General features: G+C 42.3%; 1 protein-coding gene across 1 annotated transcript in view; it reads left to right on the top strand.

Moving 5' to 3' along the window:
• Nucleotides 1-703: 703 nt before the first annotated feature.
• The window catches only part of LOC134205000 (uncharacterized), a 62,626-nt gene continuing 46,488 nt past the window's right edge, over nucleotides 704-16,841 (top strand). Inside the window, exon 1 of the mRNA XM_062679848.1 lies at nucleotides 704-1,352. The gene's annotated coding sequence lies outside the window, so the exon portion shown is untranslated. The remainder of the gene's footprint in view (nucleotides 1,353-16,841) is intronic.

The raw sequence follows: 16,841 nt of genomic DNA on the forward strand, positions 1-16,841 counted from the left end.
TCATTTTCAAATCAATTTCTTGTGTACTGCAAAGATAGTTTCTTAACAAATAGTTAGTACAAAAGATTCTGATTTTAGATGATTTTTTTTCGCTCGTATTTTTGATAATAATGTGTTAAACATTAAGAATAACTGCAAAATTGAATAAATGTAAATCGTGTTAAAAACAGTATCCTGTGTATTTAAGCAATCCTGTGCTAACGACAAGTAGAAAACTAATAAGAATCTTTTGAAAGCAACGACTTTTCGAGGTCTTGCTTCCTACAGAAATGTACCCGCTCGAACAGAATATTTGAGGGATTCGTGCCCCTCCTTATACATTCAGTGAAACAAATATAACCGAGAGGTTTGGAATGTTTCTCGACCGTTAGCGGCAGTGTAGTATCGAGCAACCTACACTCAGGTCAGGCGCACAGATACACCCAAACCAATCAGGTACAACGAGTACATAAAACTGAGCTCTGATGGATATAGCATTCGCTTGCTCTCCTTATACCAAGGTACCGAGCAGCCGTCAAGCACGGTCGTTCCGTTGTATAGTGCTGTGTTCACAAAGCACCGGAGCACACTGACTGTACGGTGCGAGAGCTGCATGTGGTGAACAAAAATGCTCTACGCGCGCGGGTTGATGATGAAGGAAAAATGAAATGAACGACAAGGCAACCAACAGACCGAGCGAGCGAACAAACCGACCGACGACGGACGGGTCTGACTGCAAGACTGAAGCGAATGGTAGATTAGTAACATTTTGTGCGCTGCATGATATAGGCTGACTACAACGCAAAGGACCGTACGAGGCGCTTTTGCTATCTCCCTAAACATTGCACAGCATTTTTACGAGCGTACGTAACGTAAAACGTCAAACAAACAGGCCATCCGCAGGAACCGCAGACACTATCGCGCGTACATTGGCGCCCAACTAGTTTAGGAAGGTTTGATTTCCCGGAAAATTGTTCAATGAAAAGTGTCGGATTAGTGGGAAGTTTCCACGGGTACGAATACCGGGAATGTGTACAGTCATAGTGCGATAAGAAAGATGTTTTAAAATAGTATTCGCGTAGAAAAATAGCAAGTGAATTGTTCAACCCAACACAGCAAGTGAATAGCCACAGATCAATGAATCTAGGAAGTGGATGTGATAAAACGGTTTTCGCACAAGAAAGTTAATAGATTAAAACAGTGAAGCAGAGAGTTATAAGCCAGAAGGAAGTTCTGGGCAGGTGAAGAAAGTGATTTCAGCGAGATCCGGTTGAGTCACCGTCTCAGTACGATTCTGTGTTCTCCACGATGGTCACCACCGCGGCAGTATTCTAATTTCTGAGGATCCGCCAAACAATTCCCGAACAGAACAGGTACGTGCCCGCCAGTTTTCGGCAATTGAAAATAAAGACAACATCATTTAAAGAACGAGAGCATGCTGCGATAAAGTGTCGCACAAAAATCGTTTGTAAACAAACTTTCTTACCACTACTGGCCGTCCGCCGACGACCCTCAACCCTGCCGCGAAGCGCTCGTTGCTGCCTGGTGATAGTGTGTATGGTGAAACCGATTCGCCGATAAAGTTTGAGTGCTTTGAGAGTTTGATCGCATGCTTATTGGGAGGCAATAGACGAGCAGCAGCAGCAACAGCAGCTTGGAATGGAAGTGACATTCGATCGCTGGTGTACAAGTAGAGTGTAATGAGAGAGAGAATGTGTAGCAGCAAGCAGTAGCACTAGATATTAGCAAAGAGCGCAACAAATGTATGCAAGCAAAAGAGGAAACCCGCAAAGCAATTCATTTTTTGTTTACAGCAACTCCCCGTTCATTCATGAGCATTAATTGGCTGACGGTGGTCGAGTGCACAAGAATTAGGCGGGAGAGCAGTGCTTTCTTTCGGGAGGCTGGTGGAATCGAAAATTCTTCATGGTCGATAACCGATCGTGTTGGAAATTCTGGTGGCTCTGTTGCGGACTTATTTTTTTCCGATCAAGAACTTTATATGCAGTAGAGAATATGGAAATGATTTGTTTGAATCACATACAAATCAATAAATGTTCACGAACGCACTATTGTAATATGCACTAAAATTTATTAATTTTCGAACAAGTTAGAAAATGAACATAAAATCCATGAAAGTTAAATTATACACTCGGAAAATCCTGATTGACTATGGATTTCTACCAGACCTTTGGTTAATAAAATTAAGTAATAAAATTTCCATTTTTCGAAAATTATTGGTGTCGCATGTTGGTTATCTATTGGACTTTTCAACAGTTGTTTAACTCGCAGATATGCTATCATAGAATATTATCACAGTCTTAATGAAAGCATTGTGTGTTGCATTATCACATACTCTGTACTCTGTGAAGTCAAACAAAATTCCACCCGAAAAATACCTAAATCCTAACAGTTAACGTTTCTTTTGAAAATCATTCCATAAAATGTACATTGATGAATAACAGTTTTAAAAAATCATACGTACGTCTTGTAACTTGTTACGTCTGCCCTAAGAAGTCTACCGAATTGGAAGGAAGAACAATCCAATTGTTTATTTACTTCCTCAGTTGTATCCCCTGGTTCTGGTAGGAAGGGTGATGCCCGTGCCCCATCTATATTTCATTACACTTTTTTTTTCCTATCCTCTCATCGTTCCAAATTTGTCAATCGAGAGGGATTTGAAGTAATCATCGGTGCGGTGGTGGTCGATGACGAGATGTCTCGGGAGAATCGAACGAACGAATGAATGAATGAACGAATATTTACATTGAGACTGATATAATATGATGTGCAGTACGTATCGAACAAGAATGAATGCGAAATAAGGAAACGGCTCTATCGGAAGGACGTCTGGCTAATAGGCGCATCACGGCCCATTCGTTTCGTGATATGATATGAAAACGGCAACGAAGGAAAACGTCAGAATTTTCTTTTTCGCGCGCGATTTTTTACGTATACTGTCGTGTGTTGTTCCACCCGACAGTTAACTTATGTACTTATGTACAGATTTATGATATTTTCCGGTGCGGTGAGAGCGCGTGCGAGCATTCATATTTATTAGGGTACGTACGTACGTACAGCCGAGCATAAAGTACCTCGAGAAGGAGATGAAGCGGGGACGATGACGAGGAGCGCAATCAAAGGTCACAAGGAGGAAAACTTGAATGCAAAGAATACGGCGAATGGGTTTCGTGTGTAGTGCAGCATGTGTTCGGGTCTGCCGTGTTCTCGGTCGGTACAGACAGAGAGCAAGGTGCACAACCGAGGTTGTGAATTTATTTCGATGGGGAGATTAAGCGCCACTAGTAGTGTACCTGCAAGCATAAGGTGGTTGTTTTCTTTTGCGGTAATTTGTTTACAGGTGATTCCGGTGCATTGCTAGGTAATGCGGAAAGAAAATAATCGTTCACATGGGATATCATCAGGTGGAGTTTTTTGATGGTCATTAGATGTTGCATAATTTATGCCATCTTGAGAAGTACATAGTATAGAAATAATACTTCTGCTCTAATTTGTTTGGAAACATATATCAGATTTGAAGAGCTTTAGCTAAACGAATTATCCACAGAAATTTCCAGAACGGTGCTATAAGCTGGACAAAAGCATACTAGTACTTAGGTCATGGCTCAGCATTGCATTGGAGTAAGTCATGATCTGCAATTTAACGTTGTACGGTTAATTGCAACAGTACAAAACCATGACCTTCTAGAATAGTATGTAAAACATTCATAAGGCTTTCCGTCTGCTATAACTTTTTTCTTCTTCATTTATAATTGACAGTATACTGTTAAAAACCATCCTCCACAATTTATTCTTAATTGAAAAACATGTTTTCAAACCTCAAACAGTGAATATCTTCTAGCAAATACTTTCGATGTAAATTGTAAATACATAGTTTTGCACTATACTTAATTGACTTAAGTAAAACTCTTCTTTCACTGCTTTCCGAGCCCGGTGCTGTTAAAAATGCCTTATAACGGACTCTTAAATAATTCGTGAGGAAATAAGGAAATAATCTATTTCATTCGATTTTAATAAATACCAACATCAGTGCGGTAGCGAAAAGATTGAGCTTTAAAATACTCTTATGGAAGTTACGTTTAACTTTTTGTAACGATTGAAATTGATTTGTTTTCTCATTCTGTCTCGAATAACCAAAAGACTGTAGCTACAAGTTGACTCATAGTTCCGAACATTTTATTTTATTTCTAGCAGTATCCAAAACTCATCAAAACTAAATAACTATGTTTGTACTGTTAAAGGTCTTTTAGCTGAATCTTAGATAAACACTGTGGCTAAATTCAAAGCCTCATATTTTAAATTATGGAAAACCAAAACCTTTTAAAATTGAGTTCCAAAACTCAATAACTTAGCACCCTAGATTTTTTTTATGGGACGAAGTGTCAAGAAGTGAAGAGACTGTCAACAAGTTGAATTTCAAAAATAAGTTTTAAATTATCAGAATAAAAGTCTACGAATATCCAAAAAATAGTTGTAACTAAGAGAAAGCTTTTATTTATAAAAGTTTGGTGCTTGGGGCAGGACATCTCAAAGTAAATGTTAAAAACAATGCGATTTCGCATATTCACCCGTAATACTGGGTAGACACCTTTACGTGGTGTATTACGGGGTAAGATCTACCACGGTTACATTGCCAGCTACAGGCAAATCCTGACCCAACGAATACCTTCCTCATTATCCAACTCCGTGGTACTTATGAGGGTGTCGCTAAGTCGGTGGCCTCTCGTTAAGTAAGTACTACATCAACACTTCCTTCCTCTCTCTAGTTACGGTGAAGATGGGCGTGGCCAGCAGTAGTAATCCTCATGCTTTTGTTGATTTCTGATAGCACCCTTCTTGATTTCTGATAGCATTCTAGATAAGGATCTCAAAAGTAAAACATGAGTATCACTAGTGTCCAATCTACGAATTACACCGTAACAATGCTAATGCTAATGCTAAAACAATGCGATTTCGCATATTAGGCATATTAATTTTACAAAACTTTAAATCTTCGGGCATGTAGACTTTACACAATTTCTGTAGTCTCAAGTAGATACATACCCAGCGTTTGTTTTATCTACAACTCGCCGTAAACCAGTGCTGTTATCATCACTTGCACGTCCGACGGTTGGCTTGTCGCACGCTGATCGCAAAAAACCACACTCAAAGTCTCATTCTCCGCATTCTCTCAAATATCACCGCATGCTGGTTCCAAAACAAACCCCGCTCAGGCCGACGTCCTCCACGCAAGAGCACTGAATAATTAACCATAATTAACTTCAATAGAAGCATTTATGTATTCGTCAATGAACTCTCGCCTTCTTCGATTCGACCCAGCTGCGGCAGGGACGGACGACTCGATCGTAAAACGATCGTTCTCTCACGCTCCACACTCTTTCTCTCGTAACGGAACAAGACCGCAACTAACCTACTGCAGCATATCCCTATCCTGCGGTGAATTCACGTTTTGATTTTATGTGATTTTTTTTTGTTGTTTACATCGAGGGTTTCCTCTTGTCACATAGTGATAGCGACCGCGATCACTGAGAGTGATAGTGAACGTTTTAGGTTCTCTCGCGCGTTGTCGAACCAGAGCGTGATCGTCACCTATTGGTTCGTTGTTCTCGTCATTTGATCTGACAGAATTACCACTTAGATTAGATGCGCTCTCGGTCATTAGTTTCTCGATTTTGTTTACACTTCGCCGGAGTTGCTCGGCTCACGTGCCGCCGATCATCCCGCGCGCACTTTTGACAGCTGATCGCGCAACCTAGCTTTAATTTATTAGCATTTTCTCGTCGTTTACCACCACAGGTACGTGTGTCTGTGCGTTTGCCGGATCTGAAGCACGTGTACCGTTGTCGAGAGTTGCCAACGTATAATAATAAACAAATTTTTGCCCTCTTTCCCCTGTCCGTGTGCGGATGGATGGGGCCTCTTTGTGTACGGATTTTCTCATTCATGACGACAGCGCAACCCAGTCTGGCACAGTCTGCTCTGTTTGCCAACCCATCTTGTACCGGCCACCGCCAAGCAATGTGAGGCGTGAGCCCGTGTGTGAAGATGGAGGTCATTTCCGTTTTGGACCTCGTGCAATATTTCTCCCTGATACGGCGCGGCGCTTTTACGAGGAAAATTCACTTACTACATTCATATCGGATCAGGAACGTACGGTTACTGAGACCGCTGTATGTGCGTAAGTCATTTCTCATTTTCTCTTGGCCAGCGTTCCTCCTTCAGTCGCCCGCTGTTCCTCCCCACATCCGCCTGTAGTAGAAATTCGTGCTCCGCCGGATGGACCAGCAACCGCAGCCCAGGTCCAGCCGATCCAGTGTGTGCAATACGATTCCGATGCGTGTGCCTACGCTCTCTTTCGATTCTCTAATATATCTCGCCAGCCGCCGCCGTAAGTTGCGTGTGTTTTGTGTATGCAAAGCGCCGGTCTTCCTGCCCACTCCGACGACGAGCTCGGCCGGTGTGGACCAATCTACCCGAACAGCACAGGCGATTGGCCTAAATTCGAGCACGCAAAATTTTAGAACACCGCATCTGGGCAGACTGGCAAGTGTCGAAACTTTGTCGAACGGAGGAGACCTTCCCCCCGGTTGCTGGTCGGTCGTATGTATTTTAATATTTTCCCATTAGAATGGGTGTTTGGTGTATGTGTTCTCAGGACCGACTCCGTCGATGACGATGCTGATGGGAGACACACATGCAATGCGACGGACGCAACGAACGGCCTAAACAAATTCATTTTCATTCATTCAGTTTTTCCTGAATTGGCAAGTTCTCGTTACCCCGTTTGCCTCCGCCGTCACATGTGCCTCTTGTTTCGGTTCTGTCAGTTTGTACAGGGAGTAATTTGCATCTTATTGGCCATGAAAAGTTTGTTAGGGTTACTATGGTTAGAGTTGAAACCGGTTGCATTGATCTTGAAGTCTTGATTGAGATCAAGAAGCTTACAGCGGATTGTACGGTCAGAACGGTCAGTAAACGACAAACCATCAAAGCAATCACTGCTGGTAACCTTAATTTTCTGTTAATTTAAGTTCCACTTTTAACGACGTACATACGAAGAGAGAGAACGAAAGAAAGAGCGAAAAAGTGCGCGTGTACTACATGCAAGGCACATAAACTCTGATAAGAATTCGTTCAGCACTTTTCCTGTTGTATCTCTATATTATATTACATTCGGTCAATCGCTCTTTCCACTCTCCCTTAGAACGCAAAGTAAAAACAGCGTGCACAAAAATGCTCTTCCACTCATCAGCTCTTGGCAATGAATTGGACTCACGCGGTGTACATATGTCGTTTCTTTTTTGTTGCATTGCGCTAACGTTGCTCCAAGAAGTGCATCTTCCGAGAAGATGCTTTCCGCACCTTTCCGCCCGCTGGTCGGGGCTCACATTGGTTTGTTATCATCACTTCTTCGGGCTCGTGTGTTTAAAATTCTTTGCGAAAAAACAGACGCTGAATAATGCACCTAAAGATGATGTGTCCTGTGCCTCAGCAGAGGTAGGCACATTTTTCAACATCTTTGGAATATTGCAACCGATTCAATCAAAATAGTGAGAATTATCATTTGTCATGGGGCCATTCTGTACCGTATCTATCAAGCATGTGTTTTTATTGAAAAGAATTAGTTCCTTAAATATTCAAACTAATTTGAGAAATCCTAATTTTTAACAATAATCTTACCGAGATCCTTCTTTCCGGATTCTTTGCACCTGATATTCAGGACAGCAACCGGTTGATCGGTTTCTCACTTCCCTTATCGTTCTTACTGTAAAATTCATCATCAGAGTTTTTGACTGCTCAGTTTTGTGTGAGCACGTTGCCCGCATCGCTTCGGCTGTTGCTTGTTCTTCCGAGTGAATCAATGATATTGCATGAGGGTTTTTCTTTATTACCATCGGGCTGTTTCCCTTCTCCGTTCATTTGTCTTTTCATCGTTTATTCCTTTTGCTATGTTCCTTCGTTCGGCGCTGCTCACATCTCACGCGGCCCGACAGACGGATGAATATGCTTTGTGCTGCACTCTGCTTGGCAGTTACGCCTCACGCCTCGTCGCACCGAAACTTCCCATTTTGTTCCCTTCATCCACGCACGGTTACCACGAAAGAAGCGGATGAGACCGTTGACGAAGCTCTTTGCCGGTTTTTTTTTGCTTATTGCTGATGCTGCTGCCTCCTCCCTACTCCGACGGCGTTGTCGCCACCATCGTCGACGACGATGGGTTCAGACTTCTCATGTGGAAACTTTTCTGGTTCCTTTCTCTTTGGAGTCGTCGTTCACCCTCTGCGTCTTCCCTATGCTTTGGTAGAGTGTTGCTTGAAGGTACCTTCGTCGCCCGCCGCCATATGATGACGGGTATGAAGCTCTCCCTCCGACGGTGAAAAGACGCCAATCTTTCGGAGTATAGGGCCGTTTCTTTCTCTTCTCAAATCAAGGGAAAATAAACTATAACCAACGTCGCCACTACCGGTGGGAAGTATTGTACTCGTGTGCTAACGGTTCATTCGTTAACTACATAGCAAAACACAGTAATGACCCGTATTTATCAACCTTCTGGTTAATTTAGGGGTAGAAATTGAATATGAGACTAAATCGGGAAATCATTATCAATTTTTGAATTTATATCACAAATATAAAGCAGTTTATCATAATTCTTGGAATCTTATCTGAAATTCTTCGGAATTTCCATTGGAAAGTCTGGATTTTTTTTTAAATTTTCTTTGGAAAATTTTTCGTCATTGCCAAGGAAATATTTTCGGAATTTCCACTAAGACTTTTCAAAATTTCCACGTGAAACCGGAAAAAGTTTGGAATTTCAACGCGAAATTTTCTGTAATTTATTTGGCTTTCTATTAGAAATCTTATATGTATATAAAAATGAAATGGTCTGTGTTCGTATCCGCATAACTCGAAAACAGCTGGATGGATTTTTTTCATTTCTTCAGCAGAAACATTCGTTATAGTTTCCGACGGGTTTATATGATAATTCTTCTTACGAAAATCACGATTTAGTGGAGTAAAACGTGAAAAACTGAAATTACGATTTGTACAGGAATTTAGCTTGGGTAGTTCACAACGCGTATTTTCGCCTACTATGCAGGACAACGTCTGCCGGGTCAACTAGTTCTTTATATTGTTCATCCACATCCACAATTCCATTTAAGGTGAAACTGTCCAGAATTCAAATAATTTTCAGCTTGCATTTTATGATGCACTAATCTTAACAAAGAAGCGACAAATATCTGTCATCTTTTTATTTTAGCGTAGCATTAAAAATATGACAGCTGCTCGTTGCTTCATTATTGAAAGTGGTGTCTTTGAAAACGCGAGGTGGAATAAAATTGGATTCCGAAAAGTTCGTCCTTAAAAGGGGTAGAAGTCAATCGGCTGAAAGCAATTTGGACAAATGCAACTTGACGTTAAGCCGAAAGTCATCCAGCCGAATCATATTTGACCGAAACTTTTATTAGGCCAAAAACGGTTTGGCCAAAAATGTCATTTCGCCGGAACGACATATGACCGAACTGGTGATTTGACCGAAACATTCGTTTTCCCTAACCGGAAATGTCGTTTAGACGAAATGATCATATGGCTGAAATGTCATTTAGCGAACAGGTCTTTTAGCCAAAAGAAGTCGTTTGGCCGTAAATACCATTTGGCTGCAATGATATTTGGCCAAACGGGGCATACAGCCGAAAATGTCATTTGATGAACTGATCACAATGTTGTTTGGCTGAACAATAGTGAATATAAAATGTGTGAAGTAATTAATGATAATTGAGAAGTATGAAGCAAGAAATAAGAAGTGAGAAGTGAGCAATAAGAATTGAGACGTCTCATTTCTAACTCCTCATTTCTCAATGTTTCGAAAAGTGAGAAGAGCGTATTGAGATATAAGTAGTGAGGAGTGAAAAGTAAGAAGTGAGACATCTCGCTTCTACCTTCGCAACCCTCACTCTTCATTTCTCAATTCTCATTGTTCACTTAGCATTTCTCACAGTGAGAGGTGCTTAGTGCGAAGTAAGAAATGAGATGTGAGAATTGAGAAATATTGAGTAAGTGTTGCGAAGTCATTTCCCACTTCTCATTTCTTACTTTTTATTTCTTATTTTCCACTCCTCAATTACCATTAATCACCTCACACTTTTTACAATGACTTTTGTTCAGTCAAACTACATTTTTGGCCATTTGATTCGTTCGGTCAAATTGAAAGACATGTAACCCATTTGGCCAAGTAACATTTTCGGTAAAATGACTCTTTCTTCTGATCGATCATTTCAGCCAAATGGCGTTTCCTATTCGGTAAAGCAACTTTTCCGCCAAAATGACATTTTCGACTAAATGACTTATTTGGACAAACGATTTTTTCGACAGATTTCGGTCGAATGTACATTTCGGCCAGATAGGTTTCAACCTAATGAGTTGTTCGGCAAAATGTTATATTCGGCCAAACAACTTGTGGTCTTCAGCTAAAAAACTTTCGACCGAATGACTTTCGTTGGAACTTCCCGTTTGTTTGAACGGAAAAAATGTACAAATATGAATCGACATGAAAAAAATAAATCAGCGGCTATAACGAAATTCATTACAAATGCATCCATGAGCTCATCGTAACACTTGACAGGCGACAAAACAGTTATATCTATTGCCACAAAGTACCCACGAATTCCCATTCTGATTTGCACGGGTCACGATATGGGGCTGCCTCTCAGCTCCATTTGCTTAATTAAACCGACCCCAAACATAATCCCCCCGAGAGCGTACACAGATGAAGTGTGGAGTAAGCTCGCCACCGACCGACCATTTTCAACGTCGTCGTTGGCCATCGGTATCCAGAGCTAGCCTTGAAGTGTTAATCAATTCAGACTCATCTCCTGAAATAGCCCAGATTCGGATCGATTACGAGATCCCTGCTACCTGAACTTTGCCGCCGGAGCACACTAATGGGAAGAGCCCTATGAGAGCTCCGATCAAATCCCGCGCTCCCTTTACCAGCAAATTTGTAAACATTCCATCAATAATGCATTGCCTGTTTCGGTACTGAACCCAGCAACACAATTGCCATAACCTGCCGAAAACTGGCGAGAATGCACTCGGTGCAATGCAATGTGTCAAATTGGTTGTAGGCGGTTATCGGGAGTCTAATTCAGAACCGAAGTCGATCCGATTCACCGCACACAATCACGCACACACACACTCACAGACTGAGCGTGGTCGTCATCCTGACTGTGGTGGGGCTGTTGTTTCTGAAACTTTAATCAACCAAAGAGTCACGGTGTCGTCAGAGTGGAAGGAATTAGTCTGAGTAAGTTGTGTTGCGATTCGAAGGATGGATGAATCACCACCCACTCCCACACCGTGAATCTCCAACTACCAAACCGTAGGGGAGACCTGCTGTTGCTGCTGCTGCTGCTGCTAGAGTGATCGGCTTCTTCCCTGTTGTCGAGTCGAGGTTGCTACTGTACAGCTCTACACCTACGACAACTGTCGTCAGAATGTGAACTGCAGCATGGGTCAGAAAAATTAAAAGGCTTACTTTCGGGAAATCCTATTCTTTGAAATTTTGTGAAAAATTATAAATACATATTAGACCTTTGTCGGCCGGAATAGGTTATTTATGTATTCGAGAGGCTGATGACGACTCGTAAGCCCATCAAGAACAAATTGTTCCAATAACTTTCAGAAAAAATGAGATTTGTTGTTCAACAAACAAACAACAACAAACTAAGCAATCTTCATAGGAATCTGAAGTATTTCCATTCCAGAATTTCAGTGGATCATTCATACTAATGTTAAGACATATACTGTCTTGTAACAGTAGTCCAAACAGAGAAATAAGTTTTGTTTTAGTTCGAGCTCCGTCTATTCACAATTCTATCGGACCATCCTGTCGTACACCGCCGAATAGACGTCATTCTACCAGAGTGGAATGTAAAGCAGGGAAGCCCTTGGCTTTTCCCTTGCTTATACCATCAGCGCTGTCGTCGATTTCATCGCCCAACATAGCCGTATCGCCGTCGTCGTTGTATTTCGGTCGGATAGCTCTGCCAGAGGGACGTGTGACGTCTCATTCTCTTGCCTATTGGGTGATTCTATTTTCGGAATAGAACAATATTCAAGTTTTCCCTATATTCACCTTCCAGTCAGAGTGGGAAATGTGGCATGGTTGATCCGAATTCCCCTCGCGTTGTCATAGTGGGATCGCTTCTACTCGGTCTGCTCTGGCTCTTTCTCTCCTTCCGCCTCCTATCGCCCACTCGACCAAACTCGCCTACTCTGATATTCGAATTCGAACCACCGCACCGCACTGGGAGTGATGAGCCGGAAGGGGGTTGCACGATATGGGAACCGAGCACCCCGTCGTTGTATCCCGTCTCTGGATTCACGATAGAAAACGGGATTGCTACCCAGCAGCGTGTGACAAGTGCGCAGGCGCTTTCCATTTGTTCCATTTCAGAGCATTATGCTGCTGCTGCTGCTGCTGCTGCTACTTTCGCACATAAATGAGATTCTATGTTCTTTTCGGCATGCTAGCAGCCGTTGTTGTTGTTCGTGAAAAACAAAGCGACTCGCAGTAGTGGATCGCAGAAGGCACTGATGATAGTCAGTGCGGTGAAAGGATAAGCGAAGGAATCATTATCTCACACTTCTCGGTATTGCTGGCACTCGGGTTCGGGACGGGTGGTTAACTGGGAGTATGTGGCCTGTTTTCCTCCATTTAACCAACCCTACCGCAGCAGTAGCTCCGACGGAATGTAGGATAGGTTCCTGATGCTCTTTGTGCTCACCGTTGATGGAGGCACATAAAGTGGAGCCTTTTTCCGATCACCCGGATGCGTGATCCTCTCGGAATAGGTTATTTATGTATTCGAGAGACTGATGACGACCCGTAAGCTCCATCAAGAACAAAGTGTAGTAAAAGAGGTAGAATGTGATCATTATTATCATTTATGCGGGGTGTGATGCGTATGGAGTAATCATTTTTATATTTTCCAATTTCTATATCTGTGTCAGTAAGGCCCAGACTGAATTAAATGTTCAAAGTTCACCCATTTTTATAAACGGAATTAGATGGAGTTAATTCCAGAACTATTGAATCAATAATAGAGATAATTAAATATCTTATTATAGATCCGTAATAAGTTAAATTTCTGTATGGAATCAAAGAGACGCGAAAAGGGGCTTCACTTGTCCTGCTTATAGTCAAAGCTTGTTCTGCCTACAACTCACGTAAACTAATGCATGCGGGGGACGTTTACTGTTTCTTCGTCATCTGCGGACGTCGACGTTATCCATGCGAAATGTGATTTTACTCCAAAACTTCTTATGATATCTGCGTCAGGAGAAGAAACATCGACCCCTCTTTACCAACGTCATTCTGTAACGAACGATGGCTAGGAAGACGACGACGACGACGACCGCAACTAACGTTTGGCAATACTACTGGCGAGACGTTGTTGTTGTCCTCCGCCTCCCAGCACAGTCGGATTCCGTCCATGTCAGCCGTTTTGGCGAAAGAATCGTAAGGATATATGAGAAATCAGCACACGTGTGCGATTTCCACCAGCCAGTTTACCACCTTCAATGGCGACGCTCGAGGTTGGAAAAGAAATAAGGGTGAAAACATGGGAACCTCAACTTGCTATCAACACAAAAAATAGTTTCGATTGAGATTACCTCAGCACGAGTTGTTTGGGTTCAATGAATGTCAATTTACCATTCAGGATATTATTGCGATCAATGTCAAGTGGTTCTCTTTGGTATTTCTGTTTGCGACTTATAATAAAAATATTTTTGCTTTGCTGTTGGAAAATTCGGATTTTACTACAGCTAACAACATAAATGATTATTGAAATTATAAAAATCCTTGACAATTTAAAGAATAGAAGGAAGAAATACTTTCAAAAACTTAAAAAAAAAACTTGTTGGTTGGCTAAAAATAAAAACAAGTTCATTCAAAATTGTATTGAAATGAAAAAGAAGGACCTTTCCGTCGCTGTGAAAAATCTCATAATCTCCGCACCGCACTTCCACACAGACCAAACGGTATATTCAAATTGAGGGTATAAACCACCCAACCTCCTTCATCACATTTTGATCGATCGCAACTGCAATCAAAATGTAAGATGTAAGAGCACCGCGAGCGCGCCGCCACTATTTGAATTGACCGTTGCAACGTGGTGCTGCTGCCTCCATTTCAGCTCGTGGAACCAGCTTAGGTAATCACATCGTCAGACACCAGTTCCACCCGTTCCAAAGGGCCATCGCTCTCTTGCTGTAAATATACGGACGGCTATTGGTATAGTTGCTGCTGTCACTATTCCACATAGAGAGTTTCGCTTCGTTTCATCGTTCGTTCATTCGCCCATTCGGTCGAATGTAATAACGAAAAATATTTCTATTTTTCCATTATAGCGCTCCTCCCGACGATGGCGCGGAAAGTTCCTCCACCGCGCGCGCCATTCGAACGTGGCTCCGGTGTTGATGATTTCTTCAAGTTGTAATGCTGCTGTTGTTGTTGCTGCTGCTGCTGCTGCTCCGTTGTTCGCGCAGCACTCAAACGAAACTAGTTTCTGAATGTGTGCTGCTGCTCAAACGCCAACTTTCGAGGTTTCATTCCACCTCCTCATGGACACACAGTAGCCGGACTTTGCTGGTTGAATGTTGATCTTTTAATTATTGAAAGCGATGTTGTAAAATTCAATTTTCGTGTCATTTGACTGATTTGTTCAAAACATTTGGCAAAAGCTTAAAACACTTCACGATTTTTTTGTAAATTCATAACGCATGAATGGTTCTTCATTTTTGTCTAACATTGCCCTAAATATAAATTCGGAAGCGAAATCTGCACAAAATGTCACGTTTCATTTGGCATCATGTTATTTGACATAAATGTCACGCCTCAGCGTATGAATTTAGATCAATACCCTGTTCGGCAATGTTTTAGAATTCATTTAAAATCATTCGAAGCTTATCTAACCCCAAGAATGGATATCTAGTTGCTGAGAGATCTTGGAAAACTAGTCAGATGTCAAAGTCAAATGAGTGCGAATCAACACTGAGGGATGAGACATGAGACAGACCCTACAATTAAACTTAAAAGTGACGGTTCGAAAACTAAAAAAATCACCCGGTCGTAAGGCTGGTGCTTCCCAGAAATTTCAATAAGACATCTATGAAATCTTGCTCTGCGAGCAGGGTTATTCGATAATTATTGATATGTCACTTTAAAGTTTAATTTCAGTTTAATTCTCCAAATGAGATTAACCCTGATTGGGTAATTTGTTGTCTCCGACTGGGTTATGTGATTTGAGTTTACTAACAAAACCAAATAAAGAAAAAAAATGTGAGCTTGAGCTAGACTGCACTACTTTTGAGTATTTTATATCATCAACTCTGAGTTTTTTTGCATGAAACTTCACAGCTCAGCAAAATTAAAAATCGGTATTTCGACAAAAATGACGTTTGTTGACTGATTTTCAGCTAATCATTTGCTGAATATCAGCAACGAAACGTCACTTTGGCGGGAATCTTGGCTCTGATTTTAGCGAACTTTGACTCAAAAGCACGCCACTGTGCCACATCGTCGTACAATAAAACCACTCTGGCTCCAACTTGCGTATGCACACACAAAACTGGTATGACGCATGATTCCAACCGCGCGCCACGAGTGAGTAGCCGTCCCTACTCGATCGGTCGCCGCGCCGTTGGAGTAGGCTGTGTGTAGAAATTTTTCATTTTCCTCGTCCCGCTTGCCCACCGTGCGCGGTGCAGTGGTGGCGTGGCAGCAACAACGACGGCGTTCAATGCTATTCCATACGCCATCCAATCCCATTCCGCAGCGAATCAGACAGCAGCCAACGCTAATTCACGGCGCGATGTACGAGGTTTCAACACTGCAGCAGCACAGCCAGCTGCTGATCATCGTGCGGCGCGGTACCTATGGCCAAATTTCCCCTGGAGTTGATGAAACTGTCTCAAACGCATTGCCCAACCAAGCAAACCATTCGACGACAATCGCAACCTACGACGGGTGATAACGCACGCGCGCTCGTCCCATTATTGGTCGAAGGAGCCAACCGAATTCACACTTTATAAAACGGAATTTTTCGACCAAGGTTGTCGCGGCGCGATTGGGTGATTCGTTGCCGTCGACCTTATCTCCATCATGAACGCAACAACTTCGCTGTGTCATTGTCGTTCGCTGAATCACAGACAAGCGGTCGCAACAGAACTCATGTAACCTGATTTGAACGTTGAGGTTCAATGGATGGCACATTGATATTCTCAATAGCTTTTTGTTGCTCATTAAAATTGAATGATTGAAGCGTAAGCAGAATTTTTCGATGTATTTAAAGTCTTTATGAGTTAGGCATCCAGCCCAACATAGTCTTTCATAATTTGATACATTTTGTAATTCAACCATATTCAACGAGCCTGTATCCTCGTTTGCAAGCGCTGATCCTTGAGACCACCACACAGTAACAGATAAATCTATTGCAGCATTTCCACTGAACACATCTGCATATCTGTGATTGAATTATCCATCTGTGCGGCGACCATTCAAACCGCGACTATATGCAAGTTTGCTCGACTGAGGGCTGACTCAGTCACCGTGACACGGAGCACTGTTCCGCTGTCATCGTCGTCGTCGTCGCAGTCTCGAGCTCAGTCGCTCGTAAACAACTGACGTCATTCTCCGAGATACAGTTTAATGAGTTCTGCGACGGCGACGACGTCCGTCCGTTCGTTTGCTGGCTATGACTCAAAACAATCTCAAAGTAGGCGACGAAAAGTCCCCAGCATTTGGCAAACTTGCTCAGTGCTGCTGATTCGATCCTCTG

This window comes from Armigeres subalbatus, chromosome 1, assembly GCF_024139115.2.
Source record: "Armigeres subalbatus isolate Guangzhou_Male chromosome 1, GZ_Asu_2, whole genome shotgun sequence".
Lineage (NCBI taxonomy): Eukaryota > Metazoa > Arthropoda > Insecta > Diptera > Culicidae > Armigeres > Armigeres subalbatus.